This window comes from Hyla sarda, chromosome 1 (genome assembly GCF_029499605.1).
Source record: "Hyla sarda isolate aHylSar1 chromosome 1, aHylSar1.hap1, whole genome shotgun sequence".
Classification (NCBI taxonomy): domain Eukaryota; kingdom Metazoa; phylum Chordata; class Amphibia; order Anura; family Hylidae; genus Hyla; species Hyla sarda.
In genome coordinates, this window is record NC_079189.1 from 596,453,898 (window position 1) to 596,476,315 (window position 22,418).

At 42.6% G+C, this 22,418-nt stretch overlaps 1 protein-coding gene across 12 annotated transcripts in view; it reads left to right on the forward strand.

The window, feature by feature from the left end:
- Window positions 1-22,418, forward strand: part of UNC13B (unc-13 homolog B) — a 427,170-nt gene that overhangs the window by 204,206 nt on the left and 200,546 nt on the right. For 2 of the 12 annotated variants that reach the window (XM_056547072.1, XM_056547080.1), the window contains exon 1: window positions 13,791-14,231. The exons of the other annotated variants lie outside the window; for them this stretch is intronic. The gene's annotated coding sequence lies outside the window, so the exon portion shown is untranslated. Of the gene's footprint in view, window positions 1-13,790; window positions 14,232-22,418 lie in introns of those variants that run through there. 12 annotated transcript variants of the gene reach the window in all.

Genomic DNA, 22,418 nt, shown 5'->3' on the forward strand with positions numbered 1-22,418 from the left:
TTATTTTGTATTATAACTTTTATTATACTATTATTATTATTTTATTTCATTATTCTATTGTCTTATTTTAATAATCTTTTTCTTTTCTTTTTTTGTATTATATATATTATTATATATTTATATAATTGTGTGTGTATATATATATATATATATATATATATATATATATATATATATATATTGTACACATATATATATATTGTGTGTATACACACACTCTCACAGTCCCACTAAATTCCTGTAAAATTACTGGGTCACCCAGTATTAGCCGTATGCTAATTTTAGAGTCCGAATGGCTCAAAAAAGAGCAAAACAAAAAAGCCCTTAAAGGGGTACTCCGGTGAAAAACTCTGACAGTTCCCAATTAAAGCAGTACTCTGGTGGAATTTTTTTTTTTTAAATCAACTGGTGTCAGAAAGTTTAAACAGATTTTTAAATAACTTCTATAAAAAAAATCTTAATCTTTCCTGTACTTATTAGCTGCTGAATACTACAGTGGAAATTCTTTTCTTTTTGAAACACAGAGCTCTCTGCTGACATCACGAGCACAGTGCACTCTGCTGACATCTCTGTCCATTTTCCGAACTGTCCAGAACAGCATATGTTTGCTATGGGGATTTCCTTTTACTCTGGACAGTTCCTAAAATGGACAGAGATGTCAACAGAGAGCTCTGTGTTTCAAACGGTAAAGAATTTCCACTGTAGTATTCAGCAGCTAATAAGTACAGGAAGGATTAAGATTTTTTAATAGAAGTAATTTACAAATCTGTTTAACTTTCTGGCACCAGTTGATTTAAAAAAAAAACAAAGTTTTTCACCAGAGTACCCCTTTAACTGGTTGGATGACAATGGATATGTGAAGCTAGCCTTAACAGCATGAAATCCGCACCGTAGTCCATGAGAACATACTGTATCCATAAGTTTCTCCATTAGGGCTCATCTCCCAATACAATACTTAATTCTTTTGTTTACAACATCTGATAATTGTATAAAATAACGTAACTATTCCTCTGCTGCTCCTGTGCCATTGGGCCCTGTGCTGCTGTATCATGTTCACACCTCAGGGGTCACCGCTGTAGCCAATGACCCAACGGCTCTAGTGGTCACATGTTAAATTAACATGCTGCCATTCAGAGCATAGCATGATTTATTGCTGCAGAAGGGTGTAGAAAAATGAAGAAGAAAGATGGAGATGGTGCTCAGATAGTGCTGTTTACCTTTTTACATGGTAGATGTGTGTGTCAAAGAAAAGTAAAAAAATCCACTCACCTTTGCCAGTTGTGCTAATTGCAGGCACAACACTGGGAATCGCTTTGTGTGGGTTGTGGCAGGGTCCGGGAGCCGCCAATCCATCGGTACAGCAGGCAGTGGTCAAGATAGCAGCTTGAGGCAGGATGCGGGTATCCCTGGCGGGGGATGGTCCCAAGTCCGACTTGCGGTTCGGCGCTTCACTGGGGTGTAGACAGTATGCTGTGATAACCTTTTATTAACCGAAGTGTAGATTATACATAGGTAAAGGCAGTTACACAGATAGCTGGGTGCTGAGGACAACGCATTTCGAGAGGGGATTCCTCTTTTCGTCAGGTCCCTGGGAGTGAAAGAAAAGACCTGTACAGTGTGTTTACAGCATGCACACAGATAGTGAAAGTGAAAGCAATTGGCTGGCAGCCATTACACAGAGCTGCACTGACTTCTGGGAATTGTAGTCTGTGCTGCAAACAAGACAAAAGAATATTTAGGAGACATCAGGGGCCAAAGATGCTGCCAAAACCACCTGGATAACTACAGGGGATGCAGGACAGATATTGTGGTGGCTTTGGGGCATTTTTATTTTTCTTCCCCGGAGCACCCCTTTAAATTTATAACAGATGTTACGATGTCCATAATTTCTGCTGAGAAAAAAAAAAGAAACCCAGCATACCTTGTATTCTTTTACGTCAAAATTACGGACGTTAAATAATGCTTCTATATGTTACTCACTAGGTCATGCAGATGCTTTACTTGTCTTATTTATGTGTCTAATTGCTGTACTTAGCTCAAACGAGCATCCACTGCTCAGAAAGGGGCGTGTCCGAGGCAAGCATTGAGCCCGCGCTCCATTACCTTGCATTTACTTCATCCCTTTATCTCCTGTGCTGTGCTGAGTCTCTTAATCTAATCACTGTAGGCTGCTGTATAACCACTCCTCTCTGTTTTAATGCTGCAGTCTGATAGGACAGGAGTGAGCACAGATGAGTTCTAATTCCACCCTCACTTCCTAGACTTTGTCCCAGCCTGTGTCTCAACCGGGACAAAGATGATGCTGTGCTGGACAGGATTATTTTCTGGATGGTAGGGGGACCCCTAGTGTTTTTTTTTTTTTCTTTTCTAAGCCATGATAAGAAAGGTTATTTTTTTTGTCAAAATGTGCAACATATAAAAGTTTTTGGGACTCTGACAGTGCCCATTTAAAGCGGTACTCTGGTGGAAAGCAGGAAAGCAATTTTTTAAATCAACTGGTGTCAGAAAGTTAAACAGATTTGTAAATTACTTCTATATAAAAATCTTAATCCTTCCAGTACTTATCAGCTGCTGTATGCTCCACAAGAAGTTGTGTAGTTTTTTCAAGTCTGACCACAGTGCTCTCTGCTGACACCTTTGTCCGTGTCAGGAACTGTCATGAGCAGAAGAGGTTTGCTATGGGGATTTGCTTCTACTTCTACTAGGTGTCAGCAGAGAGCACTGTGGTCAGACTAAAAAGAAATTCAAAAAGAAAAGAACTTCCTCTGGAGCATACTGCAGCTGATAAGTACTGGAAGGATTAAGATTTTTTTAATAGAAGTAGTTTACAAATCTGTTTAACTTTCTGGCACCAGTTGATTTTAAATTGTTTCTCACCAGAGTACCCTTTTAAGCGCAACTGATGCCAGCAGAGATTAAAAATCACCCATTGAAATTAATAGGATGCAGACATGACCCCACATATTGAGTGACAGTCTCAAGTCATCCTCCTCCTCCCCCATGTTGTTGCTGTCCTTTGCCCTAGTCTTCTTTATCTGCAGGATGTGATGATAAATGAATTTGGCCCAGTTATGTCAGAAAAAACATTCTACATCCTCTTTTTTTTTCCCCTTAGGAAAATTTTTTTTAATATCATGTTCCAGCATCCTCCCTGGACTTACCATTTTCATGTATAATGCAGCTCAGATCCTGAAAATGTAAAAGATACAGTCATGGCCGTAAATGTTCGCACCCCTGAAATTTTTCAAGAAAATGAATTTCTCACAGAAAAGGATTGCAGTAACACATGTTTTGCTATACACATGTTTATTCCCTTTATGTGTAGTGGAACTAAACCAAAAAAGGAGGGAAAAAAAGCCAATTGGACATAATGTCACCAAACTCCAAAAATGGGCTGAACAAAATTATTGGCACCCTTTCAAAATTGTGGAAAAATCTGATTATATCAAGCATGTGATGCTCCTTTAAACTCACCTGGGGCACGTAACAGGTGTGGGCAATATAAAAATCACAACTGAAAGCAGAAAAAAGGAGAGAAGTTCACTTAGTCTTTGCATTGTGAATCTGTGTGTGCCACACTAAGCATGGACAACAGAAAGAGGAGTAGAGAACTGTCTGAGGACTTGAGAACCAACATTGTGGAAAAATATCAACAATCTCAAGGTTACAAGTCCATCTCCAGACATCTAGATTTGCCTTTGTCCACAGTGCGCAACATTATCAAGAAGTTTGCAACCCGTGGCACTGTAGCTAATCTCCCTGGGTGTGGACGGAAGAGAAAAATTGATGAAAGGTGTCAACACAGGATAATACGGATGGTGGATAAGCAGCCTCAAACAAGTTCCAAAGAAAGTCAAACTGTCCTGCAGGCTCAGGGAGCATCAGTGTCAGTACAAACTATCCATCGACATTTAAATGAAATGAAACGCTATGGGAGGAGACCCAGGAGGAAACCACTATGGAAGAGACCCAGGAGGACCCCACTATGGAGGAGACCCAGGAGGACCCCACTGCTGACACAGAGACATAAAAAAGCAAGACTACATTTTGCCAAAATGAACTTGAGTAACCAAAATCCTTCTGGGAAAACGTCTTGTGGACAGATGAGACCAAGATAGAGCTTTCTGGTAAAGCACATCATTCTACTGTTTACCGAAAACAGAATGAGGCCTACAAAGAAAAGAACACAGTACCTACAGTGATATATGGTGGAGGTTCAATGATGTTTGGGGTTGTTTTGCTGCCTCTGGCACTCGTTTGCTTGAATGTGTACGAGACATCATGAAATCTGAGGATTACCAACGGATTTTGGGTTGCACTGTACAGACCAGTGTCAGGAAGCTGGGTTTTCATCCAAGATCTTGGGTCTTCCAGCAGGACAATGACCCCAAACATACGTCAAAAAGCACCCAGAAATGGATGGCAACAAAGCGCTGGAGAGATCTGAAGTGGCCGCAATGAGTCCAGATCTAAATCCCATTGAACACCTGTGGAGAGATCTTACAATTGCTGTTGGGAAAAGGCGCCTTCCAATAAGAGAGACCTGGAGCAGTTTGCAAAAGAAGAGTGGTCCAACATTCCGGCTGAGAGGTGTAAGGAGCTTATTGATGGTTATAGGAAGCCACTGATTTCAGTTATTTTTTCCAAAGGGTGTGCAACCAAATATTAAGTTAAGGGTGCCAATAATTTTGTCCAGACCATTTTTGGAGTTGGGTGACATCATGTCCTATTTGCTTTTTTTCCTCCCTTTTTTGGTTTAGTTCCAATACACACAAAGGGAATAAACATGTGTATAGCAAAACATATGTTACTGCAATCCTTTTCTGTGAGAAATACTTCATTTTCTAGAAAAATTTTAGGGGTGCCAACATTTACGGCCATGACTGTATCTGTGCGACTTCTTTACTATAGACAGCATTTGGTGGGGGTCCAACTGCTGAGACCCCCACTGATGAAAAGAACGGGTTCCCTTGTCCTCTGTGTGAGTGTAGTGGTGGTATAGAATGCATGCTGCTGTTACTATTACTTGCTATAAAGATAGATTAGCCACTGTACCTAACCATCTACATCACTTCCAGCAAGCAGAGATCTTGAAAATGCTGATAATATATATATGTCATACAGAGTAGAAATGAATGGACAGCCACCCTAAGTTAGTGTTTCTTAACCAGGGTGCCCCAGCTGTTGCAAAACTACAATTCTATGCATGCCCGGACAGCCGAAGGCATGCTGGGAGTTGTAGTTTTGCAACAGCTGGAGGTGCCCTGGTTGGAAAACACTTTTCTAAGTGGATTCTTCTCTTCTCTAGCTAATGGAGATGGTCCCCAATGCAGCTTTTCATGTAGCAAGCAAGTAGACTTCTAAAGGGCTAACGATTTAAAATGGTCAAATCCGCCACTATTATGGATTTTCTGCACTCCCACTGAAGTCAATGGCTAGCAGAATCTGCAGCAGATTTTCCCCGGCATCAGATCTGCAGTGGATGCGGTACATGTGAATGCACCCTTTAAAGGGGTACTCCGGAGGAAAAAAAAGGTTTGGTGCAAGATTTGTAAATTACTTCTATTCTTCCAGTACTTATCAGCTGCTGTATACTACAGAGGAAGTTGAGTTGTTCTTTCCAGTCTGACCACAGTGTTCTCTGCTGACACCTCTGTCCGTGTCAGGAACTGTCCAGAGCAGGAGAAAATCCCCATAGCAAACCTATCCTGCTCTGGACAGTTCCTGTCATGGACAGCGGTTGCAGCAGAGAGCACTGTGGTCAGACTGAAAAAAACTACACAACTTCCTCTGGAGCATACTGCAGCTGATAAGTCCTGGGAGGATTGAAATGATAAAATAGAAGTAATTTACAAAACTGTATAGCATCTATATATACATTATATATATATATATATATATATATATATATATATATATATATATATATGTCTCTCTCTTAGTGCTATATACAGTTGAGGAGGTATTGCAGGTTATCCCTTTTCTATCCGGGTAGGGTGATCCTTATCCGGAGAGATCTCCTCTCCTCTGCCCTTTTGGTGTTTCCTCCCCTCCGCAGCTTAATCCCTGACTCCATACTGAGCTAATCCCCATTTCTGAGGACCCTTCCATTATAGAGGTCGCATCCTATGACGCTAGAAAATAGGATATTTCTTCTGCAGGAAAATGATAGCCGGCACCACGACTAATCCGCGGTATTACTGTATCGTGTAGGACGCAGCGGGCGGAAGGACCTGTCGTAGGATTTATTTTTTTTATGAAATTGCAAGTTTCTGGAATATAAAAAGGATTTCTCTTTTTTGTGGTTAATCAGCTATATCCATAAATGTCTTATATATCATTTTATTCTATGGTAGAGTCTATGGGGGAGATTTATCAAAACCTGTCCAGAGGAAAAGTTGCTGAGTTGCCCATAACAACCAATCAGATCGCTTCTTTCATTTTGGAGAAGCCTTGTTAAAAATGAAATAGGACCGCTGATTGGTTGCTATGGGCAACTGGGCAACCTGATCTCTGGACAGGTTTTGATAAATCTCCCCCTATATGTCTCTCCGGTTTTCCACTTTATTAGGGACACCTGCTCAATTCCTTGTTAACACAAATAGATAATCAGCCAATCACATGGCAGCAACTCAATGCATTAAAGGAGTATTCCGGCCATAGACCTTCCATATTCTGGCCTTTGGATAGGGGATAAGATGTCTGTGGCTGAAATACCCCTTAAAGGGGTACTCCACTGGAAAACTTTTTTTTTTTTTTTAAATCAACTGGTGCCAGAATGTTAAACAGATTTGTAAATCACTTCTATTAAAAATCTTAATCCTTCCAGTACTTATCAGATGCTTTATGATCCACAGGAAGTTCTTTTCTATTTAAATTTCCTTTCTGTCTGACCACAGTGCTCTCTGCTGACACCTCTGTCCATTTTAGGACATGTTTGCTTTGGGGATTTGCTCCTACTCTGGACAGTTCCTAAAATGGAAAGAGGTGTCAGCAGAGAGCACTGTGGTCATATTGGAAAGAACTTCAAAAAGAATGAGCTGATAAGTACTGTAATGATTAAGATTTTTAAATAGAAGTAATTTACAAATCGGTTTTACTTTCTGGCACCAATTTATTAATTGATTAAAAAAAAAAAAAATGTTTTCCAATGGAGTACCCCTTTAACCCCTTAAGGACTGAGCCCTTTTTCGCAATTCTGACCACCGTCAATTTAAGCGTTAATAAATCTAAAACGCTTTTACCGAATATTCTGATTCTGAGATTGTTTTTTCGTGACATATTATACTTTATTTTGGTGGTAAATTTTCGGCGTTACTTGCATCCTTTTTTGGTGAAAAATCCCAAAATGTCATGAAAATTTAGAAAATGTTGAATTTTTCTAACTTTGAAGCTCTGTAATTGTAAGGAAAATGGATATTCACAATAAATTTTATATCGATTCACAAATACAATATGTTCACTTTATGTTGGCATCATAAATGGACATATTTTTGCTTTTTGAAAAAATTAGAGTGCTTCAAAGTAGAGCAGCAATTTTCAAAAAATTCATGAAAATTGCTAAATCTGAAGGGATAGATGTTACAGAACTACAACTCCCAGCATGCCTGGGCAGTCCAGGCATGCTGAGAGTTGTAGTTGTGGTCTCCAAACTGTGACCCTCCAGATTTTGCAAAACTGCAACTCCCAGCATGCCCAAACAGACCTTGGCTGTCTGGGCATGCTGGGAATTGCAGTTTGGCCTTCCTAGTGGTTGCCACAGTAAAGATCGTTTTACTTTCACTTTCAATTCCCCCCCCCCCCCCCCCCCCCAACGTCGATTCACTACCTGATCCAGTATCCAGCAGTCTCCAGCGAAGATCCCGGGCCCCGAGGCATCATCTCCTGCAGGTACGGCCTCCATCTTCTTCCCATGATCCCCACAACCCCCTGTCCTGCGCTGCCATTGGTCAGAACTCCGTTCTCACTAATGGCAGGGGATAGGAGGAGATCGCAGCTCTGCGACCTCACTCCTATCCCTTAGGCTGATCGGGGCTGTCGCTGACAACTCCGATCTGCCCTATTTTCTGGGTGATCGGGTCACCAGAGACCCGATCAGCCCGGAATTGGAGAAAATCGCATGTCTGAATTGACATGCGATTTTCTCCGATCGCCGACATGGGGGGGGGGGTCTCAGGACCCCCCTGGGCGATGTGCCGGGGTGCCTGCTGAATGATTTTTAGCAGGCATCCCGATCCGGTCCCCAACCGGCTAGCGGCGGAGACCGGAATTCCCACGGGCGTATCCATACGCCCTGCGTCCTTAAGGACTCTTAAAGAAGTTCTGTGAGAGCCAGAAATCTTGTTTGTTTGTAGGTGACCAAGTAATTATTTCCAGGGATCGACCGATATCGTTTTTTTAGGGCCGATACCGATAATCGGTGCAGGTTAGGGCCGATAGCCGATAACTTATACCGATATTCCGGTATAAGTTATCGGCTATTTAACCCCCTGCGACACCGCTGCAGATCATTGATTTAAAGCGGGCGCTTTAAATCAATGATCTGCAGTGGCTTTTGCGGGGCCATAGGCCGCCGCCGCCACCACCCGCTTCTCTCCCCTACCTGCCAGGGTGCTCCGGGCCATCCATCCATCGTTCCTGTAGTGTCCGGGGGCGTTCCGGGTGGAGGGGGGTCCGGTCCGGGCTGTCCTTCTTCTCCGGCGGGCCTCTTCTCCACTCCGGGCAGGCTCCGGCCTAGTACGCTGCATAGACGTCGCTGCGCAGTGACGCCCGTGCGCAGCGACGCACCTGACGTCACGGCGTCTATGCAGCGTACTAGGCCGGAGCCTGCCCGGAGTGGAGAAGAAGACCGTGGGAGAAGGAAGACAGCCCGGACCGGACCACCCTCCACCCGGAACGCCCCCGGACACTACATGAAGGAAGGATGGCCTGGACCACCCCCATTACGGGTAAGTTTAATTTTTTTATTCACTCGGAGGGTGGGGAGGGGCCCGACCGGTATAGCGGTATGGGAAAAAATCCATACCGGTATACCGCCTAGCATCACGGTGGGGGGTGCGACGCGGTGCGGTGGGTCAGAGGTGCGGCGGGTCGAGGGGGTGGCGGTCGCGGTGCGGTGGGGGCGGTGCGGGGGGCGGGGCATTATCTGCTTATCGGCAAGATAATTGCCGATACCGATAATGCCCAAAATCGTGATTATCGGCCGATAATATCGGCCATACCGATAATCGGTCGATCCCTAATTATTTCCTACCATAATTTGCAAATAAATTCTTTAAAAATCTGACAATGTCAATTTATGGATATTTTTCTCATTATGTCTCTCATAGTTGAGGTATACCAATGATGAAAATTACAGGCCTCTCTCATCTTTCTTAAAGGGGTACTTCGGTGGAAAACATTTTTTATTTATTTATTTATTTATTTTTTTGTCAACTGGCTCCAGAAAGTTAAACAGATTTGTACATTACTTCTATTACTAAATCTTAATCCTTCCAGTACTTATTAGCGGCTGTATATTACAGAGAAAGTTCTTGTTTTTGGATTTCTTTTTTTTTCTGTCCACAGTGCTCTCTGCTGACACCTCTGTCTGTATCAGGAACTGTTTAGAGCAACATAGGTTTGCTATGGGTATATGCTCCTGTTCTGGGTAGTTCCTGATACGGACAGAGGTGTCAACAGAGAGCACTGTGGACAGAGAAGAAGAAAAAAATCCAAAAAAGAAAATAACTTTCTCTGTAGTATACAGCCGCTAAAAAGTACTGGAAGGCTAAAGATCTTTTAATAGAAGTAATTTACAAATCTGTTTAACTTTCTGGCACCAGTTGAATGTTTTCCACTGGAGTACCCCTTTAAGTGGGAGAACATGCACAATTGGTGGCTGACTAAATACTTTTTTGCCCCACTGTATATATGTGTGTGTGTGTGTGTATGTATATATAAAGGATGATCTAAATGCAACTTCCCAAGCTGTTATATCATATTATATCCATAGAAGCCTTGCATCTCAGATGCATTTTATCGGTCTACTGTAAGTATGTGTTTTTTTCGACCTTTGGCAAAACTACATTTTCCATAGTTTACTGGCAAATGTTTGCAAAGCTTCAGTGTTGCAAATGTTTTCAGCTGTTAGGACATGATAGTTGAGAGTTTTAGCTTTGCAACATCTGGAGAGACACAGGTTGGAAAGCATTGGTGTAAGTGATGTGCTTTATAATGGACGCACCAGTAGGTGGCTCCACCAGCAGGCTCTGTTGTACTACAGCTTGCATAAGTGTGCATTTTATATCCTGGAACGTCTTTAGTGTAGATCGGTGTTTCTCAACCAGTCTGCCTCCAGCTGATTCAAATCTACAGCTCCCAGCATGCCCGGACAGCCTTTAGCCTGGGAGTTGTAGTTCTGCAACAGCTGGAGGCAGATTGTTTAGGAAACACTGGTATAGGTTCCAGTAGGACCCTTTAGTTTACAATAAATGCAGAACCTGTAAGGAGACGGGCGCTTTGGGGCTCTGTCTCCTAATACACAGTTATAAGCAGGAAGAACAGGCACTTGGTAAAAGTATTCAGCCTTCAAACTCTAAATCAGTGTGTACTATAGTAGTTTTTCATAAAAGTGAATGCGCAGTGAGTGTTCATTTTTTTTCATTCTGTGCATTGATGTGCTTCAAAATTATCATCTAATTTTCTGCTATTTTATGTTGTCTGTTCCAGCTTCATAGAACCTTTTCCCACTGAAAGCAAACAACAAAAATCTAATAGTAAAGGATCTGATAAGGGAGGACTGCTGGGAGGTTCTGATATGAAGGGATTCTGGGAGTGAAGGATCTGATATGAAGGGATTCTGGGAGTGAAGGATCTGATATGAATAGATTCTGGGAGTGAAGGATCTGATATGAATAGATTTTGGGAGTGAAGGATCTGATATGAATAGATTTTGGGAGTGAAGGATCTGATATGAATTGATTTTGGGAGTGAAGGATCTGATATGAAGGGATTCTGGGAGTGAAGGATCTGATATGAAGGGATTCTGGGAGTGAAGGATCTGATATGAATTGATTCTGGGAGTGAAGGATCTGATATGAAGGGATTCTGGGAGTGAAGGATCTGATATGAAGGGATTCTGGGAGTGAAGGATCTGATATGAAGGGATTCTGGGAGTGAAGGATCTGATATGAATTGATTCTGGGAGTGAAGGATCTGATATGAAGGGATTCTGGGAGTGAAGGATCTGATATGAAGGGATTCTGGGAGTGAAGGATCTGATATGAAGGGATTCTGGGAGTGAAGGATCTGATATGAAGGGATTCTGGGAGTGAAGGATATGATATGGATTGATTCTGGGAGTGAAGGATATGATATGAATAGATTCTGGGAGTGAAGGATCAGATATGAATGGATTCTGGGAGTGAAGGATCTGATATGAATAGATTCTGGGAGTGAAGGATCTGATATGAATAGATTCTGGGAGTGAAGGATCTGATATGAATAGATTCTGGGAGTGAAGGATCTGATATGAATAGATTCTGGGAGTGAAGGATCTGATATGAATGGATTCTGGGAGTGAAGGATCTGATATGAATAGATTCTGGGAGTGAAGGATCTGATATGAATAGATTCTGGGAGTGAAGGATCTGATATGAATAGATTCTGGGAGTGAAGGATCTGATATGAATAGATTCTGGGAGTGAAGGATCTGATATGAATGGATTCTGGGAGTGAAGGATCTGATATCAATAGATTCTGGGAGTGAAGGATCTGATATCAATAGATTCTGGGAGTGAAGGATCTGATATGAATAGATTCTGGGAGTGAAGGATCTGATATGAATAGATTCTGGGAGTGAAGGATCTGATATGAATAGATTCTGGGAGTGAAGGATCTGATATGAATAGATTCTGGGAGTGAAGGATCTGATATGAATAGATTCTGGGAGTGAAGGATCTGATATGAAGGGATTCTGGGAGTGAAGGATCTGATATGAATAGATTCTGGGAGTGAAGGATCTGAAATGAATAGATTCTGGGAGTTAATTATATGGGGGGATTCTGGGTGTAAAATATCTTATATGGGGGGAATCTGGGAGTTAAAGGGGTATTCCAGGCAAAAACTTTTTTTATATATATATATCAACTGGCTCCGGAAAGTTAAACAGATTTGTAAATTACTTCTATTAAAAAATCTTAATCCTTCCAATAGTTATTAGCTTCTGAAGTTTTCTGTCTAACTGCTCGATGATGATGTCACGTCCCGGGAGCTGTGCATGATGGGAAAATATCCCCATAGGAGCTGCACAGCTCCTGGGATGTGAGTCATCAGAAAGCAGTTAGACAGAAAACAGCAACTCAACTTCAGAAGCTAATAACTATTGGAAGGATTAAGATTTTTTAATAGAAGTAATTTACAAATCTGTTTATCTTTGGCCTGGAATACCCCTTTAAGGATCTGATATGGTGGCATTCTGGATGTGTAGGATCTGGTATGAAGGGTTAATGGAAGTGAAGGTTAATGAGAGGGAAGGATCTGATATAGGTTTATTTTGGGAGTGAAGAATCTGTTATAGGGATGCTTAGAGTGAAGGATCTGATATGAATGAAATTTGGTAGTGAAGGATCTGATAAGGAGGGATTCTGGGAGTGAAGGATCTGATATGAAGGGATTCTGGTAGTGTAGGATATGATAAGGAGGGATTCTGGGAGTGAAGGATCTGATATGAAGGGATTCTGGGAGTAAAAAATCTGATTGGGGGGGGGAGGGATTCTGGGAGTGAATCATCTGATCTAATAAGAGAGTAATGCTGGGGGGATCTAATATGAAGGAATTCTAGGAGTTAGGGATCTGGTATGGTGGGATTCTGGGAGTGTAGGATCTGATATGGAGGGATTCTGGGAGTGTAGGATCTGATATGGAGGGATTCTGGGAGTGTAGGATCTGATATGGAGGGATTCTGGGAGTGTAGGATCTGATATGGAGGGATTCTGGGAGTGTAGGATCTGATATGGAGGGATTCTGGGAGTGTAGGATCTAATATGGAGGGATTCTGGGAGTGTAGGATCTGATATGGAGGGATTCTGGGAGTGTAGGATCTAATATGGAGGGATTCTGGGAGTGTAGGATCTGATATGGAGGGATTCTGGGAGTGTAGAATCTGATATGGAGGGATTCTGTGAGCGAAGGATTTGTTATGGGGGATTCTGAGAGTAAAGGATCTGATAAGGGAGATGCGGAGAGTGAAGGTTCTGATATGGGGGGGGGGTTCTGGGAGTGGAGGATCTGTTATGGTGGGTTGCTTGGTGTAGCGTTAATATATTAGCACTGTCACTCTTATTAGGTGTATGAGGAGACATATATGATATGGGGGCTGATCAGAGTAATTGGATTGGAATGTGATAGCTCTAATATAGAGGAAATACTGGGGGAGGGCTGGTTGGAGTAAAGTCACTGATAAGACTGGGGAGTGGGCTGATAGTGATGCCACAAGCCAGGAAAGCTCTGTGCCTGGCGACTGTGTGTGGGGGCTGATTGACAGTTATGGGGACAGTGGAAGCCGCCCTGGAATAGACACAGAGATCTCCCTGCACCGTATGAATCCCTCACACTACAGTATCCCCCCCCCCCCCCCCCCCACTACCACCACTGTCGGCATTTGCTGGTGTGAATTCTGCTCCATCCCTGTTTCTGTTGCCTGGAGTAGTTCTAGCAAGGCTCTGGTGTTGTGTGCACATATGTCGTGGGGAGGAGGCGATGCTGCTCAATCTATAAGTAAGACTGAAGGCAGGGAGGGAGCCGGAGAGGAGGAGCACAGCGGAGCAGGGAGCACAGGTCTTCTTGCTCTTACAATGCATTTTGTTCCATCTCGACCATCGACATGCTGCAATTTGTCCGACTGGCACAGCGAGAGTTAATAGGATTATTGACATGATCGACTGGGGAAACAAGTGTAGTTCACACAATGCTGCTCCACTGATACTCAGCCTTGGTCCCCGTGAGAGGTTTGGAGTCCCAGGTAGTAATGTTGGGTAGTAAGTCCATCTCCTCTTGGCTTCCTGAGGTTCTCTGTGCCATCGCGTGTCACCCGCCACCTCCTTAGTGCATCTGATGTGCCACCAGGAGGGGATGTCTGCTACCCCACCTTCTTGCTTTGGCAGTCTGGACCAACCAAAGTTTTCGGCACCTTGTGTGTTGTTCACTTTGTCAGATGTTTGAGGTCCCGTGTTGTGGGTAAGGACCACAAGGTAAGTGTTGGGTGTGTGTGGGGGATGGAGGACCATGGAGCGAGGAAATTCTATGGACATCTTAAGGGTTCCATGTATGTTTCCTTACCTTGGGGGGGAATGGGGGTTTACAAGTGTTACAGAACTGAACTGGTATAGTTGATACGATATTGCTGCAGAAACTGACTAATGACCATGTCCGCTCGCCTACACCTGTATAAGGATCTCTATTCATTTTCTACATTTGCCTGAAATGTGACTTTTGGAAGAGAGAACTGAGATGGAACTTTGTCCGGAGTTGACTGGACAATATGAACGAGGCCTTGGTGTTATTGATTATTGGAATGGCCTGGAATCAGCATAACAAAGAATTAGGTTTTAACTTAAAATGTGATTGGGGCTCAGTGGTCAGAAATGGGGTCCAACAGGTGTCCTTAATGTTCCCTAGCTTTCTTTCTTACTTCAAATGCAGAATAATAGTTTAACAAACTTTTTGTATAATTAGCCTTTAATTAGATTGTGAGCGGATGATAGAAGTCATGATGCATTTTCTGAAATGGGCAGTTTGGATTATAAGCTCATAGAGCAGTACCTTCTAACCAAGGTGCCTCCAGCTGTTACAAAACTACAACTCCTAGCATGTCAGCAACCTATTACTCCAATCATACCTGCGAGCAGCCTATTACTCCTATCATCCCTGCCTGCAGCCTATTACTCCTATCATCCCTGCCTGCAGCCTATTACTCCTATCATCCCTGCCAGCAGCCTATTACTCCTACCATCCCTGCCTGCAGCCCTATTACTCCTATCATCCCTGCCAGCAGCCTATTACTCCTACCATCCCTGCCTGCAGCCTATTACTACTATCATCCCTGCCAGCAGCCTATTACTCCTACCATCCCTGCCTGCAGCCCTATTACTCCTATCATCCCTGCCTGCAGCCTATTACTACTATCATCCCTGCCAGCAGCCTATTACTCCTACCATCCCTGCCTGCAGCCCTATTACTCCTATCATCCCTGCCAGCGACCTATTACTCCTAACTTCCCTGCCAGCAGCCTATTGCTACTATCATCCCTGCCAGCAGCCTACTACTCTGATCATCCCTTCCTCTAGGACAGTTTTTCCCAAACAGAGTGCCTCCTGCTGTTGCAAAACTCAATTTCCCAGCATGCCAGGACAGTTTTAGTTTTGCAACGGCAGTAGGAACACTGGTTGGGAAACACTGTCCTAGAGACAGGGATGATAGGAGTAATAGGCTGCGTAACATAGAAAGATTAGATTATATGCTCTTGAGGGACCGGGTTGATGGAAGTGATTCCTGAGGATTGGGATGATGGGAGTGGTACTCTGTATACAACATAGGAAGGTTGGGTTTTGAGCTGACAGGGGGTTAAGGAATGATGGGAGTGATACTTTCTTCATACAGCAGCAGAATGTGTTTGTTAGTTCCGTGATGCCCACAGGTTCCGCCTAGAATAATGGGCACTGTTGGGGTCCCTTCTTCTGTATATGGGGCTCTTTTGTGATGCGTATTGTGCTGATGGAAAGCAAAAAAACAAAAACAAAACCCCACAAAAACAATTTAACAGAAAATTGGGTTAGCCGCCTCACACAACAAATGCAGCTCGGTAAATGGATCTCTGCAGAGCTTTTCTAGTCTACGGCTTCTTCAGTAATTCAGACAATTATAGACGTTTAGTTAGAAGGAAATGAAAATTAGTGCCCCCCGCGGGTCTGTGCGCTGTGCCGTACGCCTGCTGCTACGAGACCCTAGCGATTTTTTTCTGCAAACTTTTCGTATTCTGTATTATAGGTTATTTAGTTTGTTTTCTTTTCTCCAGATTAAAAGCATGTCCCCCTCCTGTATAAACTCACAAATCATAAGAAATAGAAGTCATAATCTTCTATAAACTGTATTTCCGATCTACTATCTGTCTATATATCTTCTATCTCATATCTATCTTTCTATCTCATATCTATCTATCGCTCTCATATCTATCTATCTAATAAATATCTATCTATCTCATATCTATCTATCTATCTAATAAATATCTATCTCATATCTATCTCATATCTATCTATCTCATATCTATCTATCTCATATCTATCTCATATCTATCTATCTCATATCTATCTATCTAATAAATATCTATCTCTCATATATCTATCTATCTATCTAATAAATATCTATCTCATATCTATCTCATATCTATCTCATATCTATCTCATATCTATCTATCTCATATCTATCTATCTCATATCTATCTATCTCATATCTATCTATCTCATATCTATCTATCTCATATCTATCTATCTCATATCTATCTCATATCTATCTATCTCATATCTATCTATCTATCTATCTCATATCTATCTATCTATCTATCTCATATCTATCTGTCTATCTCATATCTATCTATCTCATATCTATCTATCTCTATCTCATATCTATCTATCTCTATCTCATATCTATCTATCTCATATCTATCTATCTGTCTATCTCATATCTATCTCATATCTATCTATCTCATATCTATCTATCTATCTCATATCTATCTGTCTATCTCATATCTATCTGTCTATCTCATATCTATCTATCTCATATCTATCTATCTATCTCTATCTCATATCTATCTATCTCATATCTATCTATCTGTCTATCTCATATCTATCTATCTCATATCCATCTATCTATCTCCGATCTATCTATCTATCTATCTATCTATCTCATATGCATCTATCTATCTCATATCTATCTATCTCTATCTCATATCTATCTATCTCATATCTATCTATCTATCTCATATCTATCTATCTCTATCTCATATCTATCTATCTCACATCTATCTATCTCACATCTATCTATCTATCTCATGTCTATCTATCTGTATATCCCATATGTATCTTTCTCTCTCTGTCTATATATCTATATCAATTTCCTCTCCACCTGTCTAGTAACTATAACTCATACATAATCTATCCACAACTTCCCGTGCTGACTAGCTGCCCCCAAACCCCACAACCACCACGATCTTATTTTTGGTGGTACCTTTGGTGGCATGAATCTGCTCCATCATCACAAGCAGCAATAAACCACTTCTCTGGATTTGGATAGTCCCTGAGTGCTGGTTCTCTCTGTTGAGTGTGTCCTGGTCTTCTTTAGACCGATCCCTGGCTAAGGCAGGTCACTACTTCAACCAGCGATTGGCCAACATTTCTTGGCCAACGTCTCCCCTAGAATAAGTGCCCGTCCTTCCCTCATTACAACCACTTCCATAGAGAAGACCCCGATGCCCCCTATCCCACTATCGGCTCATTCTTCCATGGTTGACGTTGTAGTGAAGACAGCAGCTGGGATGCATGATGTGCTCCAGTGATTAAACTCATCAGACTAAATCCCTGTAACGTTGTTGCTGCCGGGCAGCCATGTCTATTCTCGCATTTAACACGCGACAAATGAAGGGAGAAGTGTTACAGAGCGGCCTCTGGGCGAATAGAATTACATCAGCACCTCCAAGATGGCCCACAAAGCCAAGTTCACACCATTAGTGCATATTCTGGTTTTATGTGCATGACGTTTAATCATTATATTGTGGAAAATTCTGAAATGTTATAATTTGTCCTCAAATATTGTACACATGATCACTGCTTGCTTTTAACCTGTGGCTCCAGTTTCTAGCAAGCAGACTGTTATGGCGTACTGGTAGTTGTAGTTTTGCAGTGGCCAGAGAGCCACGGGTTGAGGGAGACTGCTCTACCGGAACACTATCGCTCCTATCATGTAGAATTTGCAGAATAATTAAGGTTCTCTGTCTCTTTCAAAGCTGTCTGCATCTTTATAGGTATGTTTTATCGAGAGCATGCTGAGAGTAGTTGTTTTGCAGCAGTGGTTAAGCCACAGGTTGGGATCACAGAGGCTTGATAGGTTTTTCGATAGTGTCCACACAGTTGCAGAGAGTGTCGCAGTATATCTGAAACCTCCTAAAGACCCAGTTTACACTTTAGGACCCATTCACACAGACAAGGTAGTCACGACTTAAAGGGGTACTTAGACATCTTATCCCCTATCCAAAGAATACCTGGATAAGATGACTTATCACAGTCCCAGTGGGAACCCCCATGATCTCTCCTGCAGCACCCCTGTCATCTTGTGCATGGAGCGAAGTTCGCTCCGTGCCCGCTGACTGGCAATGCAGGGGCTGGAGGATCGTGACGTCACGGCCCCGCCCATAGACTTGCATTAAGGGGGCAGGGTGTGAAGTCACAAGGGGCGGGGCCGTGACGTCATAATTCTCTGGCTCCTGCATCGCCAGTCATCAGGCACGGAGCTAAGATGACACTAGATGACAGGGGTGCTGCAGGAGACATCGCGGGGGAACCCTGCGATCAGACATCTTATCCCCTATCCTTTGGATAGGGGATAAGATGTCTAGGGGTGGAGTACTCCTTTAATGACTTGGCACTCTGACCAAGGGGATTCCACTAAAAGAACGAACATGTTTATTCTTTCTGCAGAGCTCCAAATTTTCATATCCGCTGCAGAATTGTCCACTGTGAAAATTCCGCCATGTGCACGGTGCAGCAGAATCCCACTGAAATTATTGTAGGTTACTGCACCGGAATTTCCAAGTGAAACTTTGAAGATGGTTTCCACATTGGGCCCATACACACTGAGGAAATTCAGCACAGAATCGGCACTTATTTCGCACAGAATTTGCTGCAGATAAAATAGTTGGAAATCCGTCTTTTTTTCCTGGTGGATTCTAAACAAGTTAATTCAGCGGAATCAAATTCTACTACGTGGTGTGTGATCTGAGCATTGGAATTCTATTGAGATCGTTAGGAGACTGCTGCAAGCGGCATTAATTCTGAGTGGATTGTCTGCAGTGTGCACGTGCCCTTACTGACTGTAGGTTATTATAGAAAGAGGGACTGATGGGGTGGAGCAACATGGAACTGCAGGAGGACCTGTATACGCAAGACAGGAGGACCTGTATACAAGAGACGGGAGGACCTGTGTACACGAGACGGGAGGACCTGTGTACACGAGACGGGAGGACCTGTGTACACGAGACTGGAGGACCTGTATACGCAAGACAGGAGGACCTGTATACAAGAGACGGGAGGACCTGTGTACACGAGACGGGTGGACCTGTGTACACGAGACGGGTGGACCTGTGTACACGAGACGGGTGGACCTGTGTACACGAGACGGGTGGACCTGTGTACACGAGACGGGAGGACCTGTGTACACGAGACGGGAGGACCTGTGTACACGAGACGGGAGGACCTGTGTACACGAGACGGGAGGACCTGTGTACACGAGACGGGAGGACCTGTGTACACGAGACGGGTGGACCTGTGTACACGAGACGGGTGGACCTGTGTACACGAGACGGGAGGACCTGTGTACACGAGACGGGAGGACCTGTGTACACGAGACGGGAGGACCTGTGTACACGAGACGGGTGGGACCCGTGTACACGAGACGGGTGGGACCCGTGTACACGAGACGGGTGGGACCCGTGTACACGAGACGGGAGGGACCCGTGTACACGAGACGGGAGGGACCCGTGTACACGAGACAGGTGGGCTGATGTGTACAAAACAGAAAGACCTGTATTCACGAAACCGAAAATCTGTATACACAAAATGGGAGGACCTGTATACATAGAACGGAAGGATCTGTGTGCACAAGACACTAGGACCTGTATTCACAAAATGTAAGGATCTGTGTGCACAAACACGGACCTGTATATTCAAAATGATAGGTTCTGAGTACGCAAAATGGGGGGACCAGTTTACACAAAACAGGAGAACCTGTATACTAAAAATTGGAGAACCTGTATACATAAAATTATAGGACCTGTATACATAAAATGATAGGACCTGTATACATACAATGATAGAACCTGTATACATAAAATGATAGGACCTGTATACATAAAATGATAGGGCCTGTATACATATAATGATAGGGCCTGTATACATAAAATGATAGGACCTGTATACATACAACGATAGAACCTGTATACATAAAATGATAGGACCTGTATACATAAAATGATAGGACCTGTATACATAAAATGATAGGGCCTGTATACATATAATGATAGGGCCTGTATACATAAAATGATAGGACCTGTATACACAAAACGATAGGACCTTTATACACAAAATGATAGGACCTGTATACATAAAATGATAGGGCCTGTATACATAAAATTATAGGACCTGTATACACAAAACGATAGGACCTTTATACACAAAACGATAGGACCTGTATACATAAAATGTTAGGACCTGTATACACAAGACGATAGGACCTGTATACATAAAATTATAGGACCTGTATACATAAAATTATAGGACCTGTATACATAAAATGTTAGGACCTGTATACACAAGACGATAGAACCTGTATACATAAAATGATAGGACCTGTATACATAAAACGATAGGACCTGTATACACAAGACGATAGGACCTGTATACACAAGACAATAGGACATGTATACACAAAATGATAGGACCTGTATACATAAAATGATGGGACCTGTATACACAAGACGATAGGACCTGTATACATAAAATGATAGGACCTGTATACATAAAATTATAGGACCTGTATACACAAAATTATAGGACCTGTATACACAAAACGATAGGACCTGTATACACAAAACGATAGGACCTGTATACACAAAACGATAGGACCTGCATACATAAAATGATAGGACCTGTATACATAAAATTATAGGACCTGTATACACAAAATTATAGGACCTGTATACACAAAACGATAGGACCTGTATACACAAAACGATAGGACCTGTATACACAAAACGATAGGACCTGCATACATAAAATGATAGGACCTGTATACATAAAACGTTAGGACCTGTATAGACAAAACGATAGGACCTGTATACACAAAATGATAGGACCTGTATACACAAAACGATAGGACCTGTATACACAAAACGATAGGACCTGTATACACAAAACGATAGGACCTGCATACATAAAATGATAGGACCTGTATACATAAAATTATAGGACCTGTATACACAAAATTATAGGACCTGTATACACAAAACGATAGGACCTGTATACACAAAACGATAGGACCTGTATACACAAAACGATAGGACCTGCATACATAAAATGATAGGACCTGTATACATAAAACGTTAGGACCTGTATAGACAAAACGATAGGACCTGTATACACAAAATGATAGGACCTGTATACACAAAACGATAGGACCTGTATACACAAAACGATAGGACCTGTATACACAAAACGGGAGAACCAATATACATTTATGTGTAGATGATTTTGAGCCAAGGAAAAGGTTGCAGAAGTCTACATACCCTGAGATCCTCTAGATAATGTAAGTTCTTAGCGATCTCCCATGGAGGCAGCCTTAGGCTGTGTGGGCATGCTGAAAGTTGTAATTTTGCAACAGCTGGAGGCACCCTGGTCGGGAAACACTGCCTTAGTGTATGTATATTAAAAAACAACAACACCACTTTGCCGGCCACTTACATGATAGCAGGAAGCATATTTTTCTTGAGGATATAAAGTTGCAGCAGGATCTTGTTTTGACTAATTGAATAAAAAAAAAATTTAAAATAAAAAAAATCTTAAGTCGCCTGGCACAACGCTTCGGCAACGTGCCAGCATTAATATCCTGCTCCAGAGACTGTAAATATTTTACCACGTAGACTTAAAGCAAGCGGTCTGATGGCAGCCGGCGGATCCAGGCTCTGAGGTTCTGTGAGATATTATGGTAGTTTTATTATTTTATCACCCACTTGTTTATTTCTGCTTTATTATTTGATAACTCTGTAAATCATCTACTTGCTCTACAGAAGTGTTTTCCAGCCAGGGTGCCTCCAGCTGTTGCAAAACTACAACTCCCAGCATGCCCGGACAGCCGAAGGCTGTCCGGGCATGCTGGGAATTGTAGTTTTGCAACAGCTGGAGGGACCCTGGCTGGAAAACTATGCCCTAAGGCAATCAGGGTGCCTCCAGCTTTTACAAAACTACAGCTTTTAGCATACCCGGACAGCCTAAGGCTGACCGGGCATGCTGGAAGTTGTAGTTTTGCAACAGCTGGACGCAACCTGTTGGGTAACATTGCCCTAAGCTATCAGTACTGTAAGCCAAAGGCTGTCTGGGCATGCTGGGAGTTGTAGT